Source organism: Ursus arctos, unplaced genomic scaffold, assembly GCF_023065955.2.
Source record: "Ursus arctos isolate Adak ecotype North America unplaced genomic scaffold, UrsArc2.0 scaffold_18, whole genome shotgun sequence".
NCBI classification, from domain to species: domain Eukaryota; kingdom Metazoa; phylum Chordata; class Mammalia; order Carnivora; family Ursidae; genus Ursus; species Ursus arctos.
The window spans coordinates 5,068,053-5,080,535 of NW_026622852.1; positions in this window are offsets into that span (position 1 = coordinate 5,068,053).

The following is a 12,483-nucleotide window of genomic DNA, read 5'->3' on the forward strand; positions in this document are numbered from 1 at the left end:
GAAGCCATACTCTTTGATATTATGGCATCTCTTGAGAAATGAACAAGCGGAGATGTTTAGGTATCTTGGTTTCAATTTTTTCCTATTGTCCACAAAATTATGTGTTTTATAAAGGAAGAGATCCTACATAGTTAGTGTTCAGCATACTTACATTAAAATTAGTTAGCATATAATAGACACATAGTATGATGGTGCTCTAGGATTCTGTATTAGTTTGCTAGGGCTGCCATGACAAATACAATGGGCTTGGTGACTTAAACAGCAGAAGTTTATTTTCACACAGGCCTGGAGATTAGAAGGTATTGGCAGGTTTGGTTTCTCCTAAGGCTCCTAAAGTTTCTTTTTGGTTTGCCGATGGCCACTTTCTTGCTGTGTCCTCACATCATCTTTTCTTTGTGCACATGCACCCTAGTGTCTCTTCCTCTTCTAATAAGGACACCAGCCCTATCAAATTATGTTCCCACCCTTGTGACCAAATGTAACCTTAATTACTTTTTTAAAAGCCCTCACTCCAATAATAGGGTTAACCAGTGAATTTGGGGGGAAACACAATTCAGTCCTTAACAGGTACTTTCTCAAAATATGTCCCTCAGACACCCTGATTATTATTCATATTTGGAATCTCAGATTCGAATCAAGACATACTGAATCAAAATGTTTGGTGTGATGCTTGGAAATACTGATAGCAATAAAATGCCATGATTTTGCTCAGTAAAAGTGGAAATTGCTGTTATAGGAGTGATATATGGGCCAATTGGATTTAGAGAGTGGTTTATACATTAGCTCTTCTGGCTCACACACCACTTCATCTCTTCTTTCAACATTTCTCTCTATTGCATCATTTTTGTCCCTCTAAGGTTTTTTCAAGCCCTTCTATCCCCTCACTATTGACTACTTTAATTGTTTAAATTGCAATTCAGAGCAATGAAAAGAGTAAAAGGAAGTATAATTTTTTCTAACCTCTATTTGTACTTCTTGCTCAATAAAATTAATTAAAGTTTATAATTACTTTGATTTGGATTCAGCATCTTTGTAGTATCAGAAAGTCTAACGCAATAGCATACAGTAATATGAAAGATTTTCAATTTTTTTACATAAGAAATTCCTTGACAGAAAGGAACACCAAGAACAATTAAAAACAGACATGTATTGACAGTATTATCTTTGTCTCAGACTAAAGAGAAAAATAAAGGAAAAATTAGTTCAGAGAACTTAGAATCACATTACTACAAACTTCTTAAATTACTTTTTAATTAATAACAAAAGTAGTAAAGAAAACAATATATTTCCTTAGTATTTTTCAAACAAATAAGGAAAGCAATCTCTACATCAAAGTTTCTTGTTGCAAATAAAATTTTTGTTACTATTTAGTAAACTCTTACTTATGTATGAGTTTCTGTTTTAGCCATTACCATATATAATATTGTAGCAATTTTTTCAGTTAAACTATCAGGCAGGAATTATTATTACTCAAGATTTGTAGGTTTAAAAGAAAACACATAGTCATGAATTTACAAAAAAACAAAAACAAAAACAAAACCCTCCTGGAAGCAGAAGAGAGAGAAATCAAGGAATCAGTCCTATTTAAAATTGTACCAAAAACCATAGATACCTAGGAATAAACCTAACCAAAGAAGTAAAAGATCTGTATTCTGAGAACTATAAATCACTGATGAAATAAATTGAAGATAACACCAAAAATTGGAAAAACACTCCATGGAAGAACTAATATTGTTAAAATGTCTAAACTACTCAAAGCATTCTACACATTTAATGCAATCCACATCAAAATACCAGCAGCACTTTTCACAAAGCTAGAACAAACAATCCTAAACTTTTTGTGGAACCACAAAAGATCCTAAGTAGCCAAAGCAACCTTGAAAAAGCAAAGCAAAGCTGGAGGCATCACAATTCCAGACTTCACAAGTTATATTACAAAATTGTAGTGATCAAGACAGTATGGTATTGGCACAAAAACAGACACATAGGTCAATGGAACAGAATAGAAAACCCAGAAATGGACCCACAACTATATCAACTAATCTTTGACAAAGCAGGAAAGAATATCTAGTGGGAAAAAGACAGTCTCTTCAACAAATGGTGTTGGGAAAACTAGACAGCAACATGCAAAAGAATGAAACTGAACTGTTTTCTTACACCATACACAAAAATAAATTCAAAATGGATAAAAGACTTTGTTACAGAGGAAACCATCAAAATCCTAGAGAAGAACACAGGTCATAACCACTTTGACATCATAACAACTTCTTACTAGATATGTCTCCTGAGGCAAGGAAAACAAAAATAAAAACAAACTATTGGGACTTCATCAAAATAAAAAGCTTCTGCACAGTGAAGGAAACCATCAACAAAACTAAAAGGCAACCTATGGAATGGGAGAAGATACTTGCAAATGACATATCTGATAAAGGGTTAGTATCCAAAATAAATAAAGAACTTATAAAACCTAACATCAAAACCCCCCAAATAATCCAATTAAAAATGGGCAGAAGATATGAATAGACATTTTTTCCAAAATAGACATCCAGATGGCTAACAGACACATGAAAAGGTGGTCAACATCACTCATTATCAGGAAAATACAAATCAAAACTATAATGAGATATCAATTCACACCTGTCAGAATGGCTAAAATTAACAACATGGGAAACAACAGATGTTGGCAAGGTTACAGAGAAAGGGGAACCCTCTTATGCTGTTGGTAGGAATGCAAACTGGTGCAGCCATTCTGGAAAACAGTGTGGAGGATCCTCAAAAAGTTAAAAATAGAACTACCCTGTGATCCAGCATTTGCATTATTTGGTATCTACCCAAAGAGTACAAAAATACTGATTCGAAGGGATACATGTATCCTGATGATTATGGTAGCATAGCCAAATTACGGAAAGAGCTCAAATGTCCATCACCTGAGAAGTGGATAAACAAGATGTGGTACACACACACACACACACACACACACACACACAATGGACTATTACTCACCATAAAAAAGAATGAAATCCTGCATTTGCAATGGTGTGGTTGGAGCTAGATTATATTATGCTAAGCGAAATAAGTCAGTCAGAGAAAGACAAATATATGATTTCACTCATATGTGGAATTGAAGAAACAAAACAAATGAACGTAGGAGGAAAGAAAGAGAGGCCAACCAGGAAACAGACTCTTAACTATAGAGAACAAACTGAGGGTTGATGGAAGGCATTTGTTGTGATTAGCACTGGGTATTGTAAGTAAGTGATGAAGCACTAAATTCTACAACTAAAACTAATGTTACACTGTATGTTAACTAACTGGAATTTAAATGATAATTTGGAGGGGAAAAAAAAAAAAACAACCTCCTGGAACTAAGGAGTGAGTAAGGAAGTCAGAGGATACATGGTCAATATGCAAAAATCATCTGCTCACCTATACACCAGCAATAAATAATTGGAACTTCAATTGTAAAAAAGATGCCATTTACAATAGCACAAAAAATGAAATATATAGTCACAGATTAAATGAAAGATGTACAGAATCTGTATGTGGAAAATTACAAAGCTCTGATTAAATAAATCAAAGAAAAGCTAAATAAATGTAGAGATGTTCCACGATTATGAATCAGAAGACTTAATATTACCAAGATGTCAATTATTCTTAACATGATCTATAGAATTCATGCAATTCCAATAAAAATCTTAGCAAGAAAAAAAATGTTCAAAAAATTTTAGCATGGTATTTTTTATTTATCAACAACTTGATTCTAAAATTTACACAAAAAGACAAAAGATACAGAATAGCCAACAAAGTACTAAAGAAGATCACAACTGGATGACTTGCCCTACCTTATTTCAAGATGTACTGTAATACTACAATAATTTAGAAAGCAGGGTATTGATTTTAAAAAAAAAAGGAACATTATTGGGATAGACAAAGCAGCAAGGCACTTCAATGGAAAAAAAGGTAATGTGTTCAACAAATGATTCTGGAACAGTTGCATGTATATGCAAAAAGAGAAAGAGAGAGAGAGAGAATCTAGACATAGACATCATAAGTTTCAAAAAATTAAGTCAAAAAGGATTGTATGCCTAAATATAAGTATAAAACATCTAGAAGAAAACATTGGAAAAAATTGATGTGGCTTTCAATTTGGTGATGAATTTTTAGATATAAGACCAAAAGCTAAACCCATGAAAAACAAAACCAACAATTTGGACTTTATTGAAAATAAATTATTACTGTGAAAGATGCTGTTGAGAGAATGAAAAGATTAGGGCACCTGGGGGGCTCAGTTGGTCAAGGGTCTGCCTTCAGCTCAGGTCATGATCCCCAGGTCCTGGAATAGAGTCCTGCATCAGGCTCCCTGCTCAGTGGGGAGTCCACTTCTCCCTCTACCCTTCCTCCCTTCTCGTGATCTCTCTCTCTCTCTCTCAAATAAATAGATAAAATAATGAAAAGATTAGCCACAGACTGGGAGAAAATATTTATAAAACACGTATCTGATCAAGGACCTGCATCCAAAATTTTAAAAAGTCTTAAAATTCAACAGTAATAAAAAAAAGTCGTTCAAAACACAAGCAAAGGTCTGAACCGATAACTCACTAAGGAAGACATATAGATGTCAAGTCAGCATATGAAAATATTCTTGGTATTTTCCATTAGAGAAAGGCAAATTAACACAACAATTAGGTATCCTATATACCTATCAAAATGACAAGAATCCAAAAAAGTGACAATCACTAATTGCTAGTGAGGATGCAGAACAACAAGAACTCTCACTCACTGATGGTGGGAATTTAAAATAATCCATCCACTTGGAAAGACCATTTGGCAGTTTTTCACAAAGCTAAACTAAATCTTACCATACAATCTAGCTGTCGCTTTCTTAGAACTGATTTGAAAACCTATTTCCATATATACGCTTTAAAAAATGTTTGTAGCATTTTTATTCATAACTGCTTAAAACTGAAGCAAACAAGGTATCCTTCAGTAGATAAATTGATAAGCAAACTGTGGTATATCCATGCAATGGAAAGGAATGACATATCAAGCCATGCAAAACCATGCATGAATGCATATTGCCAAGGGAAAGAAGCCAGTATGAAAGATGCAGAGCAACAGAGATGGTGAACAGGTTAGTGGTTATAGTGGTTATCAGGAGTTCTGTTGAGGGGGAGGGGTGTTGAGTAGGTGAACATATGGATTTTAGGACAGTGAAACTTTTCCTTATCCTGCTGTAATGGTAGATAGGACAATATGCATGGAATTGTCAATATTTACAGAACTTTACAGCACAAAGAGTGAAACTTAACTTAAATTTCCAAAATTTAAAAAAAATTAAAATTTAGGAAGTTATGGAACACTGGGATAAAGTGTAGACTGTGACAAAAGAAGTTAATTGCATACAAATATAGGAAACAGCCTTGTTGAAGGGAGTGGGGGGTGGAGGTGCTGACCTAAGTAACACGGAAATGAGTGTAGTCTCCAAGATTGGAGGTGAAAGGAACTGCATATAAACACTATTCTGTAGTTGATAATTAAGTGGATGGAGAACAGGAGCAGGCAGATACCTCACTGCTGGGGTGGATATTTATAGATAAGCAGCAGCAAGAGGCCAGAATAATCCATGTGGTAATATATTAGAAATGGAGACATCAGTATAAACTCATGTTTAGCTTAATATAAGTACAGATGAATAGATACAAATATTTAGCAACAAGTTGAGCACCCAAATCTTGGTTTCAAATGCTATCTTCCAATAAAAAGAACCAAAGCTCATTGGAAAAGTTGCTGATCGTAATACCAAGTCTGGAAATTAAAAAAAAAAAAAGGTGAGCTAAGAACATCTATTAGTGCCTAAAAGGAAGAAAGTTTTTTTAAAAAACAAAATTTAATGATAATGGGGATATGACAAATAGGCACAAAAGCCAAATGGGAAAGAATTCCCAGTGGCAAAGCTCACACAATTTGAGGAACAAAATAAATATGCATGAGCCTATGTTGAAATTAATAAATCATTAAATATTTTAACTAACTAAATAAATAAGGGAAATGAAAAAATTTCTCATCTAGAAGAATTGTAAATAATTTATTTAGATATTCCATTTTCAAGAAGATAGAGCATAACTTCCTACTCCTTAAGTATAGATGGTACATCTTTGCAAAGCCCACAGTATGGAAATTGGGGAAAATGAATAACTTCACCATAGAGAAACCTGACAAATTGTTTGTCATCATGGTGATCAGATTAACATCGCCAGTTACAGTTCATGTTGATATGTACCCTTGATATGATATGATGAAAATGGCACTTCATTTCTGTGCTCTTCTTTCCCAAAACCATGACCCTAGTGTAACCATGAGGAAAACATTAGACAAATACTGAGGGACATTTTACAAAACATGTGACTAGTAATCCTTAAAACTGTAACGGTCGTCAAAAACAAAGGCTAAAGAACTATCACAACAAACAAGATCTTAGGCCACGGGAACCAAATAAGGTATCCTGGAGGAAACTGTGGGACAGAGAAAGGGCATGAAAGAAAAATTAAAGAAATCCAAATAAGTATGCACTTCAATTAATTAAAAAAAATCAAGTCACAAAATATTTATGTGATTTGCTAAAAATCCCAGAGCTGGAAAGTAGTGGCATACTTGTTGGACACCGTTCCTCTGACCCTCCTCCGGAGCTCTTTCCAGTATGAGAGAAAAGACCTCTTCAGGCTGCGTTCCACAGCCTCAGATTTCATCACTGACAGTTGCCAATAGTCCAGAAACTAAAAGGCTTCCTGTCAACAAGAGCCAGATTTTTCATCCAGATACTTCCATTCCTTTTTGTGATGAGTTTATGGAGTAAGGTAGGAGTGAAACACTACATTATGTTCAGATGCTTTTAAAAAAATTTTTTTAAGATTTTTAAAAATTAAAGACTTTTTTAAAGATTTTTTCAAGTGACTGATATAAAATGTACATTAATGCTTTTGTAATTTTAACTAACAACTTTTTATAAAAGCATAGTTAGAGCATGGAATAAAAGAGAACTTTTAATTATTCTTTTTTTAAATAAAGATTTTATTTTTAAGTCCTATCTCCTCCCAATGTGAGGCTTGAACTCACAATCCCGATATCAAGAGTCAGATGCTCCACTGACTGAGCCAGCCAGGCACTCCAGCCCCATCAATTATTATTCTCTTATTCTTTTTATTTATTTATTTATTTTTTTTAAGATTTTATTTATTTATTTGACAGAGATAGAGACAGCCAGCGAGAGAGGGAACACAAGCAGGGGGAGTGTGAGAGGAAGAAGCAGGCTCATAGCAGAGGAGCCTGACGTGGGGCTCGATCCCACAACGCCGGGATCACGCCCTGAGCCGAAGGCAGACGCTTAACCGCTGTGCCACCCAGGCGCTCCTATTCTTTTTATTTTTTGAGTAGGCTCCTGCCCAGTGTGGAGCCCAGTGCAGGGCTTGACCTCATGACCCTGATATCAAGACCTGAGCTGAGATTGAGAGTCGGATGCTTAACCTAATGAGCCATCCACCCAGGCACCCCCCATCAATTTTATTTTATTTTATTTTATTTTATTTTATTTTATTTTATTTTATTATTTATTTTATTTTAAGAATGAGAGAGAGCATGAGCACGAGCAGGGGGAGGAGCAGAGAGAGAGGGACAAATAGACTCTGTGCGCTGAGCACAGAGCCTGACTAGGGGCTGGATCCCATGACTCTGAGATCATGACCTGAGCTGAAATCAAGAATAGGACACTTAGGGGCACCTGGGTCACTCAGTCAGTTAGGCTTCTGCCTTCTGCTCAGGTCATGATCCCAGGATCCTGGGATTGAGCTCCACATCAGGCTCCCCTCTCAGCAGAAAGGGTAACTCAGCGGAAACTCCCTCTCCCTCTGCCTGCTGCTCCCCCCTGCTGTGCTCTCTCTCTCTCTGTGACAAATAAATAAATAAATACAATCTTAAAAAAAAAAAGAATAGGACACTTAACCAACTGAACCACCCAGGTGCCCCCAATTATTCTTAATAAAGGATAAAACATACATAAAATACTGTGATACCTATAATCTATTTTATAGTCATCAAATAAGTATCTTACAGACCTAAACAAATTGTGTGGGTTGTTTCAGGATTTGTGAGCTCTTGTGTTTAGGAGGGTAGGTATTTCAAATGTCCACCACAATTACAGGTATTCCAGTGGCCTACTCAGTTCTGCCCTGTTTGCTGGACTGACTGAATCGTGGTATCCGAGAGTATTTGGTTTCTCTAGTCTGCTTGTACACCATTTAATACCATGGGCCACTCGGATTCTTGCTCATCTCTGCAGGTTCCTATAGTGGCCTGATAATGTTTAAATTATGATACCCACAGCAATGCAATTTTTGCAGCTTTTAAGTCGAAGCCCAAAGACAATGCCACATCCATAAACAAACAAACAAACAAACAAACATCAAAGAATGTGATTCAATTCCAGACCCCCTATGTACCTATCTATTCAGGGTGCTTTTGGCTCAATTTGTATCTCTAGGGGCGCCTGGGTGGTGCAGTCCTTAAGCGTCTGCCTTCGGTTCAGGGTGTGATCCCAGCGTTCTGGGATTGAGCCCCACATCAGGCTTCTCCGCTAGGAGCCTGCTTCTCCCTCTCCCACTCCCCCTGCTGTGTTCCCTCTCTCGCTGGCTATCTCTCTCTGTCAAATAAATAAATTTAAAAAAATCTTTAAAAAAAATATTGGATCTCTAGAACTTCTAGAACTGACAGAGGAGTGGTATTTTTAACCCTCTTGAAGGTATGGGACCTTTTGAGAATCTGATGAATGCTTTGGAGGCTCTTTATCGGGGGAAAAAAAAAGAAGGATGCAATGAGACACTACATTTTCACTGAATTTCATGATGTTTTCTCTGATCCTAACGCTGTGGATGGCAAGTTAGGATCACCAGCGTTTGAGGTTATTCAGAGCTCCTTCTGTACCAGATCTGGTTCGAGAAAAGAGCTCCTGTGAGTTCCCTGCATACCATGTGCGTTCAGCACAGGTGCGTCTCTGAACCTGAGTAGTGGAAGGGATTTGATAAGCCATGCTAAAGCACACATAGGATATAAAGCACCAATCTGAGACCATCTGCAATGTTAAATGGATAGATCCACCCACCATTTAAGACCTTCAATAATGGTGGGAATATTGTTTCCTTAAACCACTGGCGGAATACTTTTATTTTCCCCAAGAGTTTTGGAGAAATTTTACATAGTGAGTTAATTTGTTTCACTTCCACTCCTTTCCATAAATAGATGTATGAAGAAAGAGAGAGACAAAAGTATGAATAAATTACAAATCTGTAAATTCATTCTCTGGATACATACTAAATGAATTGAATGAAGTATATAAGCCATTGGTGCAAATATTGGTATGGAAATAACAGTAAGACTTCTACTGGATTCTAATACATACTAATTTTTAAGGGAAAAAAATACAGCAAAACAAGGTTTGCTTTTTTTTTTAATGCTTGCAATCACTTAACATTTATTTTTATTACTGAAAATGTATTTGTTAAAGAAGTGGGCCCCTGAAGTTACATGATGATTTTTCACATAAATCAAAAAATTTGGTAAATTATTTGATACATGCATTTTCCTCATTTTTCAGATTTCTAGAATAAGAGTATTTCTGTTTAATAGTTTTATTGTTAAGTAATCTCTACACCCAATGTGGGACTAGAACTCACAACCCTGATATCAAAGTCAAAGTCTCCACCGACTGAGCCAGGCAAGTGCCCCAAGAGTATTTTTTTTTTAAAAAAAGATTTAAAACAAATATAAGGCCAAGATAAAAATAGCATACTAAAGATTTTGTATTTTATTATATACTCATTCATTTATTTTCCACAGCATTTACCACCTTATATAAATTTTCTATTAATTATTAGGATTATGGGAGATTTTCATCAGTTTTGTTTGCTGATATTCACAAGTGCCTAGACAGTGCTTGGTGCATAGAAGACATTCAGTAAATATTTGCTGAATCAATAAATTATTTCTTTCATCTTACTTATTTGGGGGGAGTTGTATGGTGACTGTGCTTAGGATAAAGGTGCAATATTAGACATAATGATTCCAGGGTCTCTGTAAAAATTAAGTTTTGAAGCCTATACTAAACTTTAACTATATTCATTTAACAAAACGGGAGATGACCAAAAGCTCAGGGTCCTGTCATTTCTAGAATCATCTATGTATGATATCATCTTTCATAAACTATATTTTGCTAATTTATTTTCTTCTGCGTAAGTGCTTTAAAATCCTCACATTCATGTCTTTCTTTCTGTGGAACAGAAGAAATATTTTCCTTGACTGTCTACTCACTGGAGTCAGATTAACTGATAATCTATTACAGATTTCTGACAAAAGGTTTCAATTCTGGCCTCAGTACTTCCATGATAGTTACTTGATCTTTTCCTTCTTCCCATTTTCACTGCCAACGTCTTCATTGTTATCCTCATTATTTTTCATTTAAACTACTGTTAAGTGGCTCTCTAGTTTCTTGAGTGCACATTTCAATGTCTATTGTATGTCATGCACTGCTTGCCACCTCTGTCTCCCCCACCTCCAGTTTCACTGCCAATATTTTCTCATGCATCTGCCAGAAGCTAATCTTCTTGAACTACAGTACTCATCATAACCCTCTTCTGCTCACAGACCATCTGGGAAGAAAGGATTAACAACAGGGTATACCTTTCTCTGTGGGAAGTTCTCAGATTTCAGGTTTGTTTCTTTGAAAATGCATAAACAGGGAACTGGGTTATGAGACTTCATTGTTTATTAACTCTGATTGGTGAATTACATTGGTACTGGGAGGACCTTGAATGAATATATAGACCCTGAAGGTCTACATAACAAAAAAAATATACAACAATCTATAGAAATTACAACCTTTGACCTCTTTGTGTGATGTTTCTTATAAAAAGCATCGCTCTTGAGTAGGTTGTCAGCCATTCTCACAGGCTGTCATGTATGAGGCTTGCCTATGCTGAGATGGCTTACACCCACCCATAGGGTCTCAACCATTAAAAGTGAGTTGCCCCTTGTGGGGTTTGGAAAACTGTGGCTGGACTCTTATGGGAACTCTTGAGGAAAATTTACTTGATGAAGCCATGCTGACATGCTCTCTTTCCCATTCCATCCCCAAAGTTAAAAAAACCTGGCACAAGTCATAGACAGTGGTGTCCTATAGGTATAAATAAGTTTGAAATCAAGTTTGCTGCTGTATTTATAGGATAGGCGTTGCAACACCAATGGTTCTCTCATCGCCTAGCCATATAGCCTGGCACACACTACATCCAACTAGACTTCAACTTTCTTTCCTTTTCCCCTACAAAACCAATTTTGATGCCCAGAGCTGAAGGCAAAATGCATCACAATCTGAGAATCACTACAGACTCCAAGCAAGTTGTGAACAGAATAAAAATCTCATTCATTTTGTATCTCCTCCACTTTACACACAGTACTTGACATATTGCTAGTTCCCAGTTTTTCTGGGAATGAATTATCCATAGAGAAAAATCTGGGAATGGAATAATTCAAAGGACCCAAGAGATATTAATAAATTCCTTAGTAAATGACTCCAGAGTATTAAAGAAAAAAAAAAACACTAAACATAAAGAATAAAGTAAAATATAACCAAATATTTTCTGTTAATAATTACATAAATTCATAGAATCTTAGAGTTAGAAAGAACTTTTTCACATCATCCTAACGAGCCTCCTACTTATTACTGGCATCATTTAAAATCCCAACCAGGTAATTGGTCATCTAGTCTCTACTTTTCAGACGATAAGTTAATCATTAACCACTTCATGAAATAGCCTTTGTACAGCTCTAATTTCTATCATTCTCTTCTACTTACCTTAACAACATTTGTCCCCTAGGAATTTATGTGCATCGTTTCTTAGCTTTTTTCTTCTGTAAAATAACTGTTTCCTCTTCCAGCTGATAATTCTTGAAATATCCTAGAGAAGGTTTTAGTATTTTCCCCTATTCTTCTCCTCCTAAAAGCATTACATATGAGACTTTATTTCCAGACTCTTCACCATCTGGCTGTGTGTGTGTGGTGGGGTTTTTTTTTTTTTTCTGGATTTCCTCTGATTGATCAATATCCAGCTTACATCTACTTCCAATCACCAATATGAGTGGGGGGAGGGGTCTGTTCTTGTTTTTGTTGAAATTTAAATATATGCAGACAGCTTTTAGATCTTTGTCCTTTGCACCTGTTTTACCAGTGTTTTAAATCTTAAAAAGTTCCCTTAAGAGACTATTCTATTTTACTGCTACCCTTCCCTCCAAGCTAATTCCAAATGCCAGTTCTAGAAAGGAAAAATGGCACTGGAAAGCTTCTGAACTCTAGCCTCCAGCTTAAGGTTGTGTCTGATCATCTGATATAGATTGATCTGACTTAGGTAGAAATGTCATTGCAACTATTCCGGTGGCTTTACT